Genomic DNA, 13766 nt, shown 5'->3' with positions numbered 1-13766 from the left:
GCCATTCAAACTTATTTTTAAGAACACTACGCAGGCTAAATTTGGCCCAAAGGCTGCCAAATTACAACCTCTGCCATAGTAGTACGAAAAACTAAACTCTTTAAATTATAAAAGTAATCATCATCATTATTGTTATAGGAATATTATTATTGCGCCCCTCGTATTTTTGACACCTAGAATCTAGTCACTCTTCCCTTCGTAATCAAAACCCATTTTTCCTTCAGGGCAACCAATCTGTCCTCTATTTTCTGACCAGGCGTTGTGAATGAGTTCCCCTCTACCAGGAAGAGATGCAACACTTGACCTGGCATAAGCCAATCAAAGCATTACAATCCCCCAGAAAGTGATTGGTTTTGTAATAAGCACATGAACCAATCAGGCCTGATACAATGCAATAAAATCCTCCTGTTATTTGTGGAAAACAGATTTTTGTTTCTCATGTTAGATGTGAAAATGAGATATTGTAAGGTCTGGAGCATGGTTCTGTCATCATGGTATCAGGAGGGTAGAGCCTGTCTGACAGCAAAACCAAATAAGAGTACCTTGAACATAGTGAGTGGACGCTTAATATTTATTGAACAAATGAATGAATAGTATCAGAATTTGCAGATCTGGGTTGCCATGGCAACTTAACATCTCTGTGGCACAGTTTCCTAAACTCTAAAGTAAAAGGGATAGTCTAGATTGGTGACTCTTACACTATCAACAGAGAAGAATAAATACAGTAGGCCCTCTCTATCCACGGGTTCCATACCCTTGGAGTCAATCAACCCCAGATCAAAAATATTTGGGCAAAAAAATTCCAGAAAGTTCCATAAAGCAAAATTTGAATTTGCTGTGTGCCTGCAGTTATTTAAATAGCGTTTATGTTGTATTTACAACTATTCACACAGAATTTACATTGTGTTAAGTATTATAAGAAATCTAGAGATGATTTAAAGTATACAGGAAGGTGTGTGTAAGTTATATGCAAACACTACACCATTTTATATAAGGGACTTGAGCATCAATGGATCTTGGTGTTCATGGGGGTCCTGGAAGCAACCCCCCCACAGATACCCAGGTATGGCTGGACTGTAATGACCCTCAGGTGAGGGGGTGTAACCAGAAAGGCCTCTCATTAGTGGAAATTTTATTCAATTTTTTGTTTTACTTTAAATATAGACACTTTTATTTTCATAACGTTTATTTTAATAAACAAGTAAAAACTGATGTTCTGGGGAAATGGGCATGTTTATTCTCTATCTTCAAAAAATCCTTGGAACATCACCCCTGACCTAGACGTGCTGAGAAACATGGGACCATACTGTTCATACAGAAAAGTCTATCATTAAAATCTGTTACTTTGCATTTCTGAACACTTGACCTTCAAGACATTCTCTTAACAATTTACAAGTATAAGAGCAATATTATTGAGCTTTCCTATAATCCAAGTTAAGAAAACATTACCAAATAAGTAGTACTTGAGAATTCAACTAGGCTCCCTTCTTCCCTCCTTCTACTTCTCCTCATTACCACCATTCACAAGCTACCACTTGCCTTCCCCTGTTTTGACCATTGAGATTATAATAAGAATTTAAAGATTGCTACTGAGCCAGTGAAAATAAGCAGCCCTCCCTTTCCTCACTCAAGATGTAAATACATGTGTCAAGTGCTTTATAAAAACAAAAATTTGAAATAAAGATTAACATCTTAGGCTTTACAAGTCAATAGACTGATTTTCCCACCTCGTTTCAACCAAAAAAGAGGAGAGAATGTCAAACAAGTTCTTAGAACTTGATTTCAATGTACCCAGTTCTACGGATGCAGTGTGAATCCTGTGAGGAAAAGTGCCACCCCAAATCCTGAGGACATTCTGCGAACTTGAGGTGTACTTATGGAAACAGCATGTTACGGAGACACTAAAAATGAATCCTGGATTTTCCAGTGTAATGTACGTTTGCTGGAACACTCAACTCTTCCCCAGGCAGAAGTCAGAATGTTTATAGCTTTCAGCCTCACTGTTTGTAAATGGAAAGCTGGGCTTAGAATTCATAATCGCTGATTAAGCTGCTGTTTTTTACCCAAAACTGGGGGGAAAAAACAGTGGGTTCTCTCATACTGAACCATAAACACATGTTATGTTATATGTAATAAATTCCCTAACATTGCACTTCTTTTGTAGGGAAGGATGAGGGATGTAATAGAATATTTTGAGCTGAAAACTAAGAGTCTGTCTGGTTAGCATATCAAGTTAAAAATGAAAAGAAATCCCTATAAATACTGCACCATATGTATTTCATAATTTTATTTTTGTGTTAGCATTAACATATGGAATGCTGAAGCTAGCAGGACCTCACAGCTCACCTAATCCAATACCTTCTTTATAAAAGAGAAAACTGAAAGCCACTGAAGCAAAGTGACTTACTCAGAGTCATATGGTGTCAACGTAGAGAATAGACTGTATTCCCCCCAATTTCTAATGTAGCATTACTTTCCTGAATAAAGGCTTGTATAGAACATACACCAATTCTGTATGTTAACTACTAACCAGTGCCACAGATCATACAGATTGTGACACACCATTTTGAATACATCTGAATTCTACTTCTCACTGTCTTCATCACTGTAGACATAAGTGTTTAGCCATTATGCTGGTCTGGGACCTTGCTCACTGGAACTACTTTCCCCACTTCCTCCTGCCCATTAATATATGCCTTTCACTAAGCCAGAAAGCTCAAAAAATAGGTCAAGAAGGTTAAGAATTGGCCTTGCAATGCAGGAGATGCCAGTTTGATCCCTGGTCGGGGAACTAAGATCCCATATTCCGTGGGGCAACTAAGCCCGTGCACGGCAACTAGAGAGCCCGCATGCCACAACTACAGAGCCCACGTGCTCTGGAACTCTAGCGTCACAAGTACAGAGCCCTTGCGCTCTGGAGCCCACTTGCCACAACTAATGAGCCCATGCACCACAACTAGAGAGAAGCCCGTGCACCACAACGAACAGCCTGAGTGTCACAACGAAAGATCCCATGTGCCGCAACTAAGACCCAATGCAGCCAAAAGATAAATAAATAAATAAATGTTTAAAAAATTAAAATAAAAAATAAAGGGGGAAGGATAAAAAGATCTATTATGAGCTAGGAGGAAAAGCAGTGGGTCAGAGTGTAATAACCACACTTTCTAGTTTCTGTATTTGATGCTTTGACATCTTGGGGTTTTGCAGACCTTGTAGGGACTGTCCCTCCCTTTAGCCAACTCTTAAAATAGTAAAGGAATGGCCTGAAAGTCCACCTTCCTTGTGCAAACCAATGTATCCAGAACTCACACCCCAACCACCTCCTTTATAGGGCTCTCACACCCTGGGCCATAATTCCTCTGTGCTAATTACCCTAGGGCCAGGTACCAGACAACTAGAGAGAGCCCTGACACCCCAGAGCCCACTGAAATTATTCAAACTAGCCAAACCTAAATCTGCTTGTCCTGTCTTTCCTGTGGAAACCACAGTAAAGGCTCTTTTTTGGGGGGCTACACCATGCAGCATGTGGGATCATAGTTCCCCGACCAGGGATGGAACCCATGCCCCCTTGCATTAGGAGCATGGAGTCTTAACCACTGAACTGCCAGGGAAGTCCCTCACAGTAAAGGCTCTTGCCCACATTTTCCCCTCACTCTCTCTGCCTCCTAACTAACTCTGGTGCTTCCTGCATGGTGTGATGTGCTCCCTTCACTTGGATACCATGAGTAACAACATCTTTTCAATGGCAATCCTTTCCTTATCTGTTGACCTCACCATATCTGAATAATAGTAATACCTACATTTTACAACACACAGGTCAAAGGCCAGAAAAACTAAAGGTGCCAAAGTCAGAGACAGATTTGAAGCAAACCAGAGAAAACAAGAGGTAAGTCACAAGCAGGGAAAATATGGCAAAGGTATGGCTCAGGTAGAGCTCTTGCAGACCCAGAATTCTGATTGTGTTATAACTTTGGTGCCCTCCTGCTAATATGGGAGGGTTGCCTTAAAATGGCACAATAATGACTTCCTATTGAACACACTGCTTAATAAATGATACGTGAGGACTTCAACATTCCTAGACACAGACTCACTATGTATTCCCTCGACCAGTGCCCTAGATCTTGTCCACAGCAGAACATTAAAATAGCCTCTTAGTCATCTCCCTGCTTTTTTTTCATCTTTCTTCCTTCTTTAATTCATCTATTCCACTCTTTCTAAGCCACAGCTTGTATATTCGTAAAAATACTCCATAGTTCCTCATTTCTTTCTCAGTTAAGTATTGAATCATCACTGTTACACTGAAAGCTCTCCAAATAGTGTCTCCAGCCTACCCTCCAGTCTTGACTTCCACGAGTCCCCTATATTCACTATGATCTGGTTAAATTAAACCATCCACTGTTCCCAGCACATTTTCCCGTGTACTGAACCAGTCCATTGTTAGTAGCACCGTAGAGTGTATTGTACAATATTGGCTTTAGAGATAAGCATACCTGGGTTTGAATTCTTAGGTCCTCCAACAAATCGTTGTGTGATCTTGGAAGTTTAAGGCTCCTTTTTCTCATTCTAAAATGGAATTAATAATACCATATTACAGGATTCTTATACAGGTTAAATGAGATAATATGTGTATAAATCTCAGGACAAATTAGGCGTGAATTAATACTAGTTAATACCACCTATTATATTACTATTAAGCTTAAAACAGAGTTTTCAAAGTATATCATGTACTTTGTCATACTCAAGAAACTGACACATTATAAATGTTGCCATTTTTTCAAATGAATAAATTCAGACTTAAGAAAAGTAACTTGCTCAAGCTCATACAATCAGATAAGAATTACAAAAGTTTCTTGCCACTTACTTTCACTCTTTTCTTCTCCATAGTACATCTGACCTGCCATATAAGTCATTTAGTGGAGAGAATGTGACTCATGTAACTTTTATTGTCACAGTACTTAAGAATTTTAAAAAAATTTTTAAACTAATGTTATTGAGTACTTGCTATGTATCCAACACTATTTTAAGAGATTTATATAAATTGTATCATTTAAATGTGACAGTACTGTGAGTTATATATATTATACCCATTTTCAGGTGAGGAAATGGAGAATTCCAGAGATTAACTTGCTCATATCACACAGGGGTAACTGACAACACTATAGCCATCTAAGGCATAAGCTAATGCACTTACACACTAGGTTAACTTGCGATTCAAAAGAGGTATGCAATTGGTTGTTACTGAATCAAATTTTAATTGGTTTCTGGAAAATACATCTTCTTCCCTATGCTAAAGAGTTCAAAATGATGAGGTTTTATGAAATCTCATGTGTGTGTGTGTGTATGTGTGTGTGTAGTGCCTGACTGTGCTATGTATATTTTAATAAGCTTTCTAACTTTCTGCCAACAATAATAGAAATCCTCAGTTAAAGCTGAACACACGGCTACTTGGGGAGCAGAAGGGCAGGGAGAGGGGCGGGGAGTTGATAACATTTCCAGCCTTCTTTGCAGCTAGCTGTGACCCTGTGGAAAGTTCTGATCAATAGGATGCTAGGGAAATGATGTAAGTAAGTTCCAACACATACCTTAAAGGCAAGTGCAGGCCACTTCTGCCTTTCCTCCACCCTGCTTAAAACATGGATGTGGTGGCTGGAGGTACCACTGAGACCACAAGATTGAAGATTATTCCCTAGTAATGACGTTGTGGAAATCTCAAAGTAGCCTGAGTTCCAGACAGCAAATGATCCACCTCGCCAGTCCTGAACTCTAAATCCTAACTTCCACGTGAGAAAAAATTTATTTCTATCCACTTAAAGCACTGTTATTTTGGTTCTCTATTACATACAGCAAAATTTCATGATATTTATTTCTTAAATATTTACTGATGAGTAGGGGAAAGCTAAGGAAGAAAGAGGAAACAATTGAAATATATTTTGAGGGATTTGTGGGTTAAGTATCAAGCCATAGAATTATGGAACCTCGGGGCTGGGAGGGATCTAACAGTTATCTAATCTATCTACAGAGGCCACACTCAATACCCCCTCCAAATTTAGCAAAGTCAAGTCACAGGAAAACTATGAAAAAATATGCTGAATTAGACGTACCTAAAACAAAGTGTGAAGCTTTGATACTTGTCAGAGCCACATCTATGAATTAAGTATGCATTACTTGGGTGGTGTATGTACAAGGCACTGATATAAACCTAAAATATGCTGGCTTTTTATGAGATGATGCAGGAGGGACAGAACTGCCAGAGTCACGGCCGAGGCCCAAAGTGGGATATTAATCAAAAGAAGATTTTCAGGGGCTCACATAGATTTACCACTTGGTGCTACATCCAAAGACTTTATTTAGTTCATGGAATTCAGAATACTTTGCCTCAATTCTTAGGGACTTGGAGAAGCATTTTCTCCCACACATCCCTCACTGCATATCTCCAGTGATTTGCTTCATGGGAAGCAGGTCCCGATCACATAAGACTCATTATGGTTTTTCAAATATGTATATTATAAGAGTTGCATTTACATGGTTATGCAGACAAGTCGAGAGTGAGGTCATTGTTGCTGCACAAAGTGACATTGTGGCTTATTCTCATGTTTATGCCAACTGTTCAGAAGGAAAACAGAAAATCAAAGATGCTGACTCCTTGATAATGCCTTAGGCAGCAGAAAGTTCAATACCATGCTCCTAATGGGTGCTACACAGCATCTGCCCAGAGGCCTGAGATATGGTGATACCCAGGCATTAGGCAGAGAGATTCCAGGAATTATGGTAAAACATGTTACTCCCTTCTGTTCCTCAAAGGGCAAGGATGTGTCAGAGGAGAACAAGCTGCCCTGGGAGCAAACAGGATCTTCATGCTTGACTCCTGGATTAGTCCAGCCCCCAGAGTACCAAGACTTGCACCAGCCCCACGGCACCAAAGCAAGGCATCCCCTTCATCTTCCTGAAAAATATTCTCAAAAACTGATTGTAAAAGGCCAACTTAAAAGATGCTCTAAAATCGGCAGAGGATTCAATTCTCTTCATCTAACACAATTGCCTTTCCAAGCATTTGACTTTTTTTTCCTCTTTCTTTTAAGACGTGATTTGTATGTTCCATTGAAGTAGAAATAAACTGTTACAAGATGTATTTTTGTAAAAAGCAGAACTACTTGGAAGGTCTTGTTTGATTTTCACTCTCTACTGGTCACATGCCCAGAGCAATGCTGTTATGACCCATCAAATGTATTTTACTCCTTCAGAAGGGGCAAACTTAACTTACAGTGGATATGTCACAACTTACCAAAAACACAGGGATTAAACTGCACAGCCCTACATCAATTGTATTTGCCACTTGCCATTATTTTTGTGTTGTAAGGACAGTAATATTGGCCTTTTAGCAAAATAAAATCTACTCACTTAATAAACACTCTAAATCTAATTATTTCGTTGGAGTTAAAGGCCAGGTATTTTATGATTTTCTTCCTGATAATAATATTTGCTTATTATAAAATATGTATAAAGAAAAAATTTTGTAACTATGTGTGATGATGATTATCAATCAGTCTTATCATGGTGATAACTTCTCAATATATGTCAATTATATCTCAGTTTTTTAAAAGTTTAAAAAATGCATAAAATACAAGTAAGTGTAAAGAAGAAATAAAACTCGCTGTAATGCCATCATAGAAATGTAAAGAAATATTCTGGTAATTTTATATTTTAATATAGCCCATATTTTATATTTAAAATTATATCACAGCAGTTATCCATGTTTTAGGACCTCATCTGTTTTCCTTGATATTTTCTTTGCATTCTCTTTTGCTACATGGACTATATTTTACTGAGTTTTAACTCTTTAAATTTTTTTGGAAAAAATCTTCTAGCAGTAATGGCTAATGTTTCTTCTAAAATTATTTCATTATAGTGCTGCTCTAACTGTCAAAATAAAGAATAAATGGATATCATTTAAGTCACCCCCTTTTATCAAACACACACACAAAAGAAAATTTAGGCTTCCTCTGTCCCTTCTTATCATGGTACCTCCATAAAGTGCTATTCAGCATTATCTGTGAGTATTACAGAAACAGTGGTTAAAACACCTGGCACAAATCATGGGAAATAGTTCATGAGTTGATCTCTGTATAATTTGTAAGCTGAGTATAATCTGTCTGAATCTTTATTTGTGTGTTATTTGTAAACAAATTATGTGAAATAATTCCAAAGAACAAGATGTATTTTGTCCACTACTAGAAGTATTTTTATCCAAATTCCTGCTCTAGTTTAAAAACATAATTACTATTAAGTGACAGTTTACTAAATGAATTTGTCTGCTTGTCACCTCATATTTCTTTTCTTACTAGTCCCCTCCAATTCATTCTATATAGATAAAACTAATTCTCTTATCTCTTTACTATTTTAAGGTTAACTGAGTTTTTTGCTTGTTTTCTTCCATTTTTTCCTTCTAGCAGACTTACAACTTGTTCTTTTTCTTCTCTCTTTTTTTTAAAAGTGGTAACGCTTGACTTTTACCATGCATTTTTATTACTTAATGATTTCTGAAGTTAAAATTTTAATCTCACTCGTGAACAACAGAAGCACCTTAGGTCCATGTTAACTTATTAGAGGAGGGATTGATTAGGCTTAAACACGGACGAAACCATGTTCGTATGCCTTCATGACTTTTTATTTCCTGGAGATAACAAGCTTGATCAAAAACTTTACTCAGCATGACCACTGATAACAGAGAAAGTCTTAATAAGCTTCAAATCACAATTCATATGTTTTCTATGTATATGTCTCCACTTTTGATATTAATTAGTATCCTGGTCTCTGCCCATAATTAATTCATCCAAGCAGCCTAAGTACAATGACTTTAGTTTGAGAGAAGCAGGATTAAGCCTTTTAAGAATTATTCTATCAAATTAAATCTGTGTCATAAAGAGTTCTATGCATCTAGGAAGCAAAGGAGGGGAAGATGACCTAAGTCTGGCTGAGCTAAAGGAGCCATGGTAAGTCTTATGTTTATTCATATTATATTTTGAAAGGAAAATGAGAACTATTACATGCTGTCTTAAAACATCAACTGCCTTATTGCCTTGTAATTTTATTTAACATTTGTATTGGTATGCTGCTTTCATGTTCAAAGTCTTTTCAAGCTCCCCCAGAGTAGAAATCATGGGCTGCGGAGGTCTGCATTCTCCCAGGCAGCCAGCATAGCACACAGTGGTCACTCAGTAAATTTGTGATCATTGTGTCCAGGAGCAAATGAATACATGAGTTAGTAAATGAAGGAAGATACTGGAGAATAACTAATTGCAATGACCTGTTATTTTTTACCTAGGCTTTTTTGCAATTTTCTCACTATTATTTCATTTTTAAAATATTATTTAAATTTATTTAAAATGATTTGAATATATTATTCTGTTTAAACAAGAACATGTGTCTTTTGTTTGCTTAACTCTTTTTGTGTGCTTGTATATTTGACAAATTTCTGAACTTCCCATTTTTGGATAGTGAGAGCTTTATAACATGCTAGCTTCTAGGGTGAAGCTCTCAGTTAAATCTCAGTTCAAATATAGAGCTTGCTTGCCACCACCATATTTTTCTTTGATTATTTTAAATAGCTTCATATTTGTCAGATAATTTTTTATTGATTTTTATTGATTTTCATTCTAATCCAGTTCCATAATGGTCCCTGAAGTGTCCCTGTCTGCTGAGGTACTAAGTTGACCACTATCTGCTTGTGATCTTGGGTCTCACACAGCCATTTAGTACCTGCACCCATCCCAGCTTTGCTCAACATCTTGTATAACTACTCTGTAGCAAGCCCTGCTGAGTAGCTAAAGCAAAAGACTTATTCCAGTATCTAGTTTCCAACCCTGAACACTGGTCTTTTTCTGACTAATCACTTTTGCCTTTGTGGGTTATTGGCCCATTTCCTTTTCCCTTTTTTGTATCAAAAATCCTTGAGAATTTGTCTGTATTCAGTGTCTCCAACTCCTCACCACCTATTTTCTCTGAATCCCACCCTACCCACCACTCTCCTATGACAATTTTCAAGGTTGCTGATGACTTCCCAGTTATTAACTATAATAGCTAATTCTCAAGTTTCATCTTTCTGCAATAGCACTCAGGTCAGGTGCTCATCCCCTCTTTCTGCATGAGCCTCTCAGCGACACCTCTCCTACCTCACCCATTGCTCCTACTGTCTCCTTGGTTAGCTCCTCTTCTCCCACTGCTAATGGCTGAGTCTCCCAGGGCTTAGTCTTGGACCCCTTCTCCATCTTCCCTCCCTCCTTTGATGATCTCATCCAGACTCGAGACTTTAAATGCCAGCTGTATTCCAATGACTGCCTACTTGACAGAGCCATTGGACATAAACTACTCCACCCAGCTCAACTGAGGGCAATTTTATACTTAAATTTCCTCAGGCCTGAAACTCTTGAAGTCATTCTTATGTCCTCTTTCTCTGACAGCTTATATCCAATCTCTCTGAAAATGCAATTGGCTCTAACATCAGAATGCACCCAGATCCACCACCTCCCACACCTCCACAGATCCCACCTTGATAGAGGCCACCATCCTATCTCACTTGGATTACCACAATAGTTCCTAACTGATCTCCTACTTCTATCCTTTTCCTACTGCAGTCTATTCTCAACAAAACAATCAGATGATTTTAAATATAAGTAAGGCGACACATCTTAAGTCTCCAGAGACTACCAATTTCACTAGAGAAATAGCCAAATTTCTTACGATGGTGTACCATTACTTCTCTGATCTCACTGCCTTGCTCAATTTATACTGACCTCTTGCTGTTTCTCCAACACATTAGGCATATGCCCAACTCAGGGCCTTTGCACTTGCTCTTTCCTTTGCTTGGAATGATTTAATATCTTTTTTCTTTCATGTATTTGCTCGATCCCTCCTTTGCAATGAAAGTTACTCTGATGATATATTTTAAAATTATAATCTGCTCTCCACACTTTTACCTCCTCTGCATTTCCCTTTCTCCTTTCTCTACTTTACTTTTAAATTTTTTTCCTTATAGTTTAACACTTTCTAACATACTACCTAATTTGCTTATTACATTTATTGTCAATTGCTGTCTTACTTGGCACATACTAGGGACTCAATAAATATTTGCTCAGTAAACATGGCAAGAGTATATTAATCAGCATTCTTAGAAACAACAGAATCCACTTTAGCTAATTTGAGGGAAATTATTAGATAGTTCCCTTTATCTTTGGTACGACTGAAGTAAAAGTATAGAGAATCACTTTTTAGTAAGTCCCAGAATCACATGGTAACATTTTCTAGGTAAAGAAGCAGCCACTGCCATTACCCCGACCTATGATCAGGAAGCAACCAAATAAGGAAACTGTTGCCACTATTTGAACCCAAGAAGAATCAGATTCTGTTGTCACCATTCTTGCCAGAATATCCCATCTCTTCACTCATGACTGCCACCATGGAATTGCCCACCTGGCTAAAACCTAGGTCATAGGTACAACCATAGCTGAAGGGCAATCTGATAAATATAGCTTTTCTCTTTCCAGTCTTTTGCCTTTGATTTCTCCAGGAAGATATGCTGCAAGGGAGTGTGAGTGGGTGTGTAGTAAGCCAGTTGCATTATGTATCACACCCCACCCTTGCGGCTACTCTACATCATAGAGTCACTAATCCGACACTTAAACTTCCAAATAACAAGAGCAATATTTTTGCTAACCATAATGCAACTTCCCTCACATAAATGAAAAGGTACAGACCTTTTCCTCAAAAGAGGAGATTCAAAATGCCATCAAACATTACAACCATTTCTGGATGATCAGCTCTCCTCAAAGGTCCCTAATGGATACATATACATACATATTATAAAATTTAAAATGTTTATATATAATAGTCAACTCTATTATCAGACTGGTTGTAAATATGTTTTCAGTTTTTTCTTCTCCCTCTTTTGACTTTTTACTTCTAAGATTTAAATTATTTATGTAATCATATGTGACAGTCCCCCTTTGGTTCCTTTTATACATCTTTTATACAACATTTTTATATCCAGCATCTTTTAATAATATAGTTTTTCTTAATGGTATCATTTTAAAATATTTTAATCTATCTGGAATGTATTTGGGGATCTGGTCATGCTCGAACCTTATATATTCTATGTATAGTCCAACACATGTACTATATCTATTGGGCTAATATCACAGTGCTATAGGTTTTGATTTTTATTTGTTCATTCATTCAATACATTTTAGACAAGGTAGTTACAGTGCTAGGTGAAAACGACAGTGAGAGATATCTTTATCATTACATTCTAGGGATGGAAATAGTTAATAAATAGCAAGTAAAATAACTTCAGAAGGTAGAACAGTGTATCAGAGGAAACAAATGGGATGCAGGGATTTAAAAAATAATAATACAAGAACACCCTTTTAACAGCAAGTTAGGAGAGAGCTCTTTGCGAATGGGACATTTAAGCTGAGAGCCAAAGGATGAGAAGGCAACCAAGATGAAGGAGTTGGGCAGATGACAGCCTGTTCTGTGTGTCCTAAGAGGGAAAGACCAGCCACAAATTCAGTGTGATGAGAGCACCATGAGGGAGGCAGGAGTGGCTAGAGATTAGGTTGGAAGGATAGAGAAAGAAAGTCAAAAATTCTGTTTGAGACAAGTTAAGTTTGAAACTACTATATAGAGCTGTCAGATCGGCAGCTGAATATGTGAATTTGGATCTAGGATCAGACGTGATAGTGGCATTTATAAAATTTTGGACATGTCTGAATATACATGATAGTCAAAGCTATGGACATGAATGGGATAGTCCAGAAGGAGGTTAGAAAGACACCCAGAGCCAAGTCTTTAGGAACTCCAGCATTTAGCATTTGATAGAGGAGGAGGTGCCGGCAAAGGAGATTATGAAGCAGTGACTGATGATTAGAAAATAAATACCAGAAAATTGTGTGTACCTGAAGGTAAGAGAGGAGATTTTTTTCAAAAAGAAAGGCACAATCAATTGCATTGAATGATGTTGGGAAGTCAAGTAAGATAAGGACTGAGAGCATTCACTGGGCAAGTCACTGCTAACCTTGACAAAAGCATTTTTCATGGAGTAACGGGCAAGGAGGCCAGCCTGGGTGAAGAGTGAGTGAATGACTAGGAAGGAAGTAGAGACCAGAGGAATGAAGGAAAGTAAGGGAGCAGATAGAGGGTAAGTTCATAGAGGAGGCTGTGAGGAAAGAAATGAGTTTTATTGTGGCTCATATTGTAGTTTTAATGGGAAATTAAAGTACATTATTTATTTTTAAGTATATTAGTGTGATGATGGAAAGGATCTAATCAAGAGAGACTGATATTTTGATATCTAGGAATGTAAGTATCCCCTCAATTGTTTTTCATTTTTTATTTTTTTTCATAGAAAATATACTACCTATGTTTGTTATAATTATTGTAATGACATCATGAAAAGAGTATTTTTGCCATCTGAGCTACATGTACAGGAAGGACACTGAGTGAAAATTACCTTGCCAATCCTAGTCAACACAAACAGCTGTGAGATATAATCATAAATGTTGTCTTAAGTCACTAAATTTTGGATTGACTTGTTCTACAGCAAAATGGTAACTGAAGCAATGTTTAACATTCATAACAGAAAATGAAAAAAACAAACAAACAAACAAAAAACCCACATCCCTGGTCAATCTTGCTGCATGTAGTAAAATATTCCCTCATTTATTCTTTTTTTTTTTTTTTTCATGTATCTATTCTTTTTTGGATTCTCTTTT

General features: G+C 37.4%; 1 long non-coding RNA gene across 1 annotated transcript in view; it reads right to left on the bottom strand.

The window, feature by feature from the left end:
• The window catches only part of LOC118884100, a 403163-nt gene that overhangs the window by 90846 nt on the left and 298551 nt on the right, over nucleotides 1-13766 (bottom strand). Inside the window, exon 5 of the long non-coding RNA XR_005017184.1 lies at nucleotides 4491-4563. This is a non-coding gene — a long non-coding RNA (uncharacterized LOC118884100). The remainder of the gene's footprint in view (nucleotides 1-4490; nucleotides 4564-13766) is intronic.

The sequence above is a fragment of the Balaenoptera musculus genome, chromosome 18 (genome assembly GCF_009873245.2).
Source record: "Balaenoptera musculus isolate JJ_BM4_2016_0621 chromosome 18, mBalMus1.pri.v3, whole genome shotgun sequence".
Lineage (NCBI taxonomy): Eukaryota > Metazoa > Chordata > Mammalia > Artiodactyla > Balaenopteridae > Balaenoptera > Balaenoptera musculus.
The sequence above is the reverse complement of the archived record's forward strand: the minus strand, read 5'-3'. Positions and strand labels throughout refer to the sequence as shown.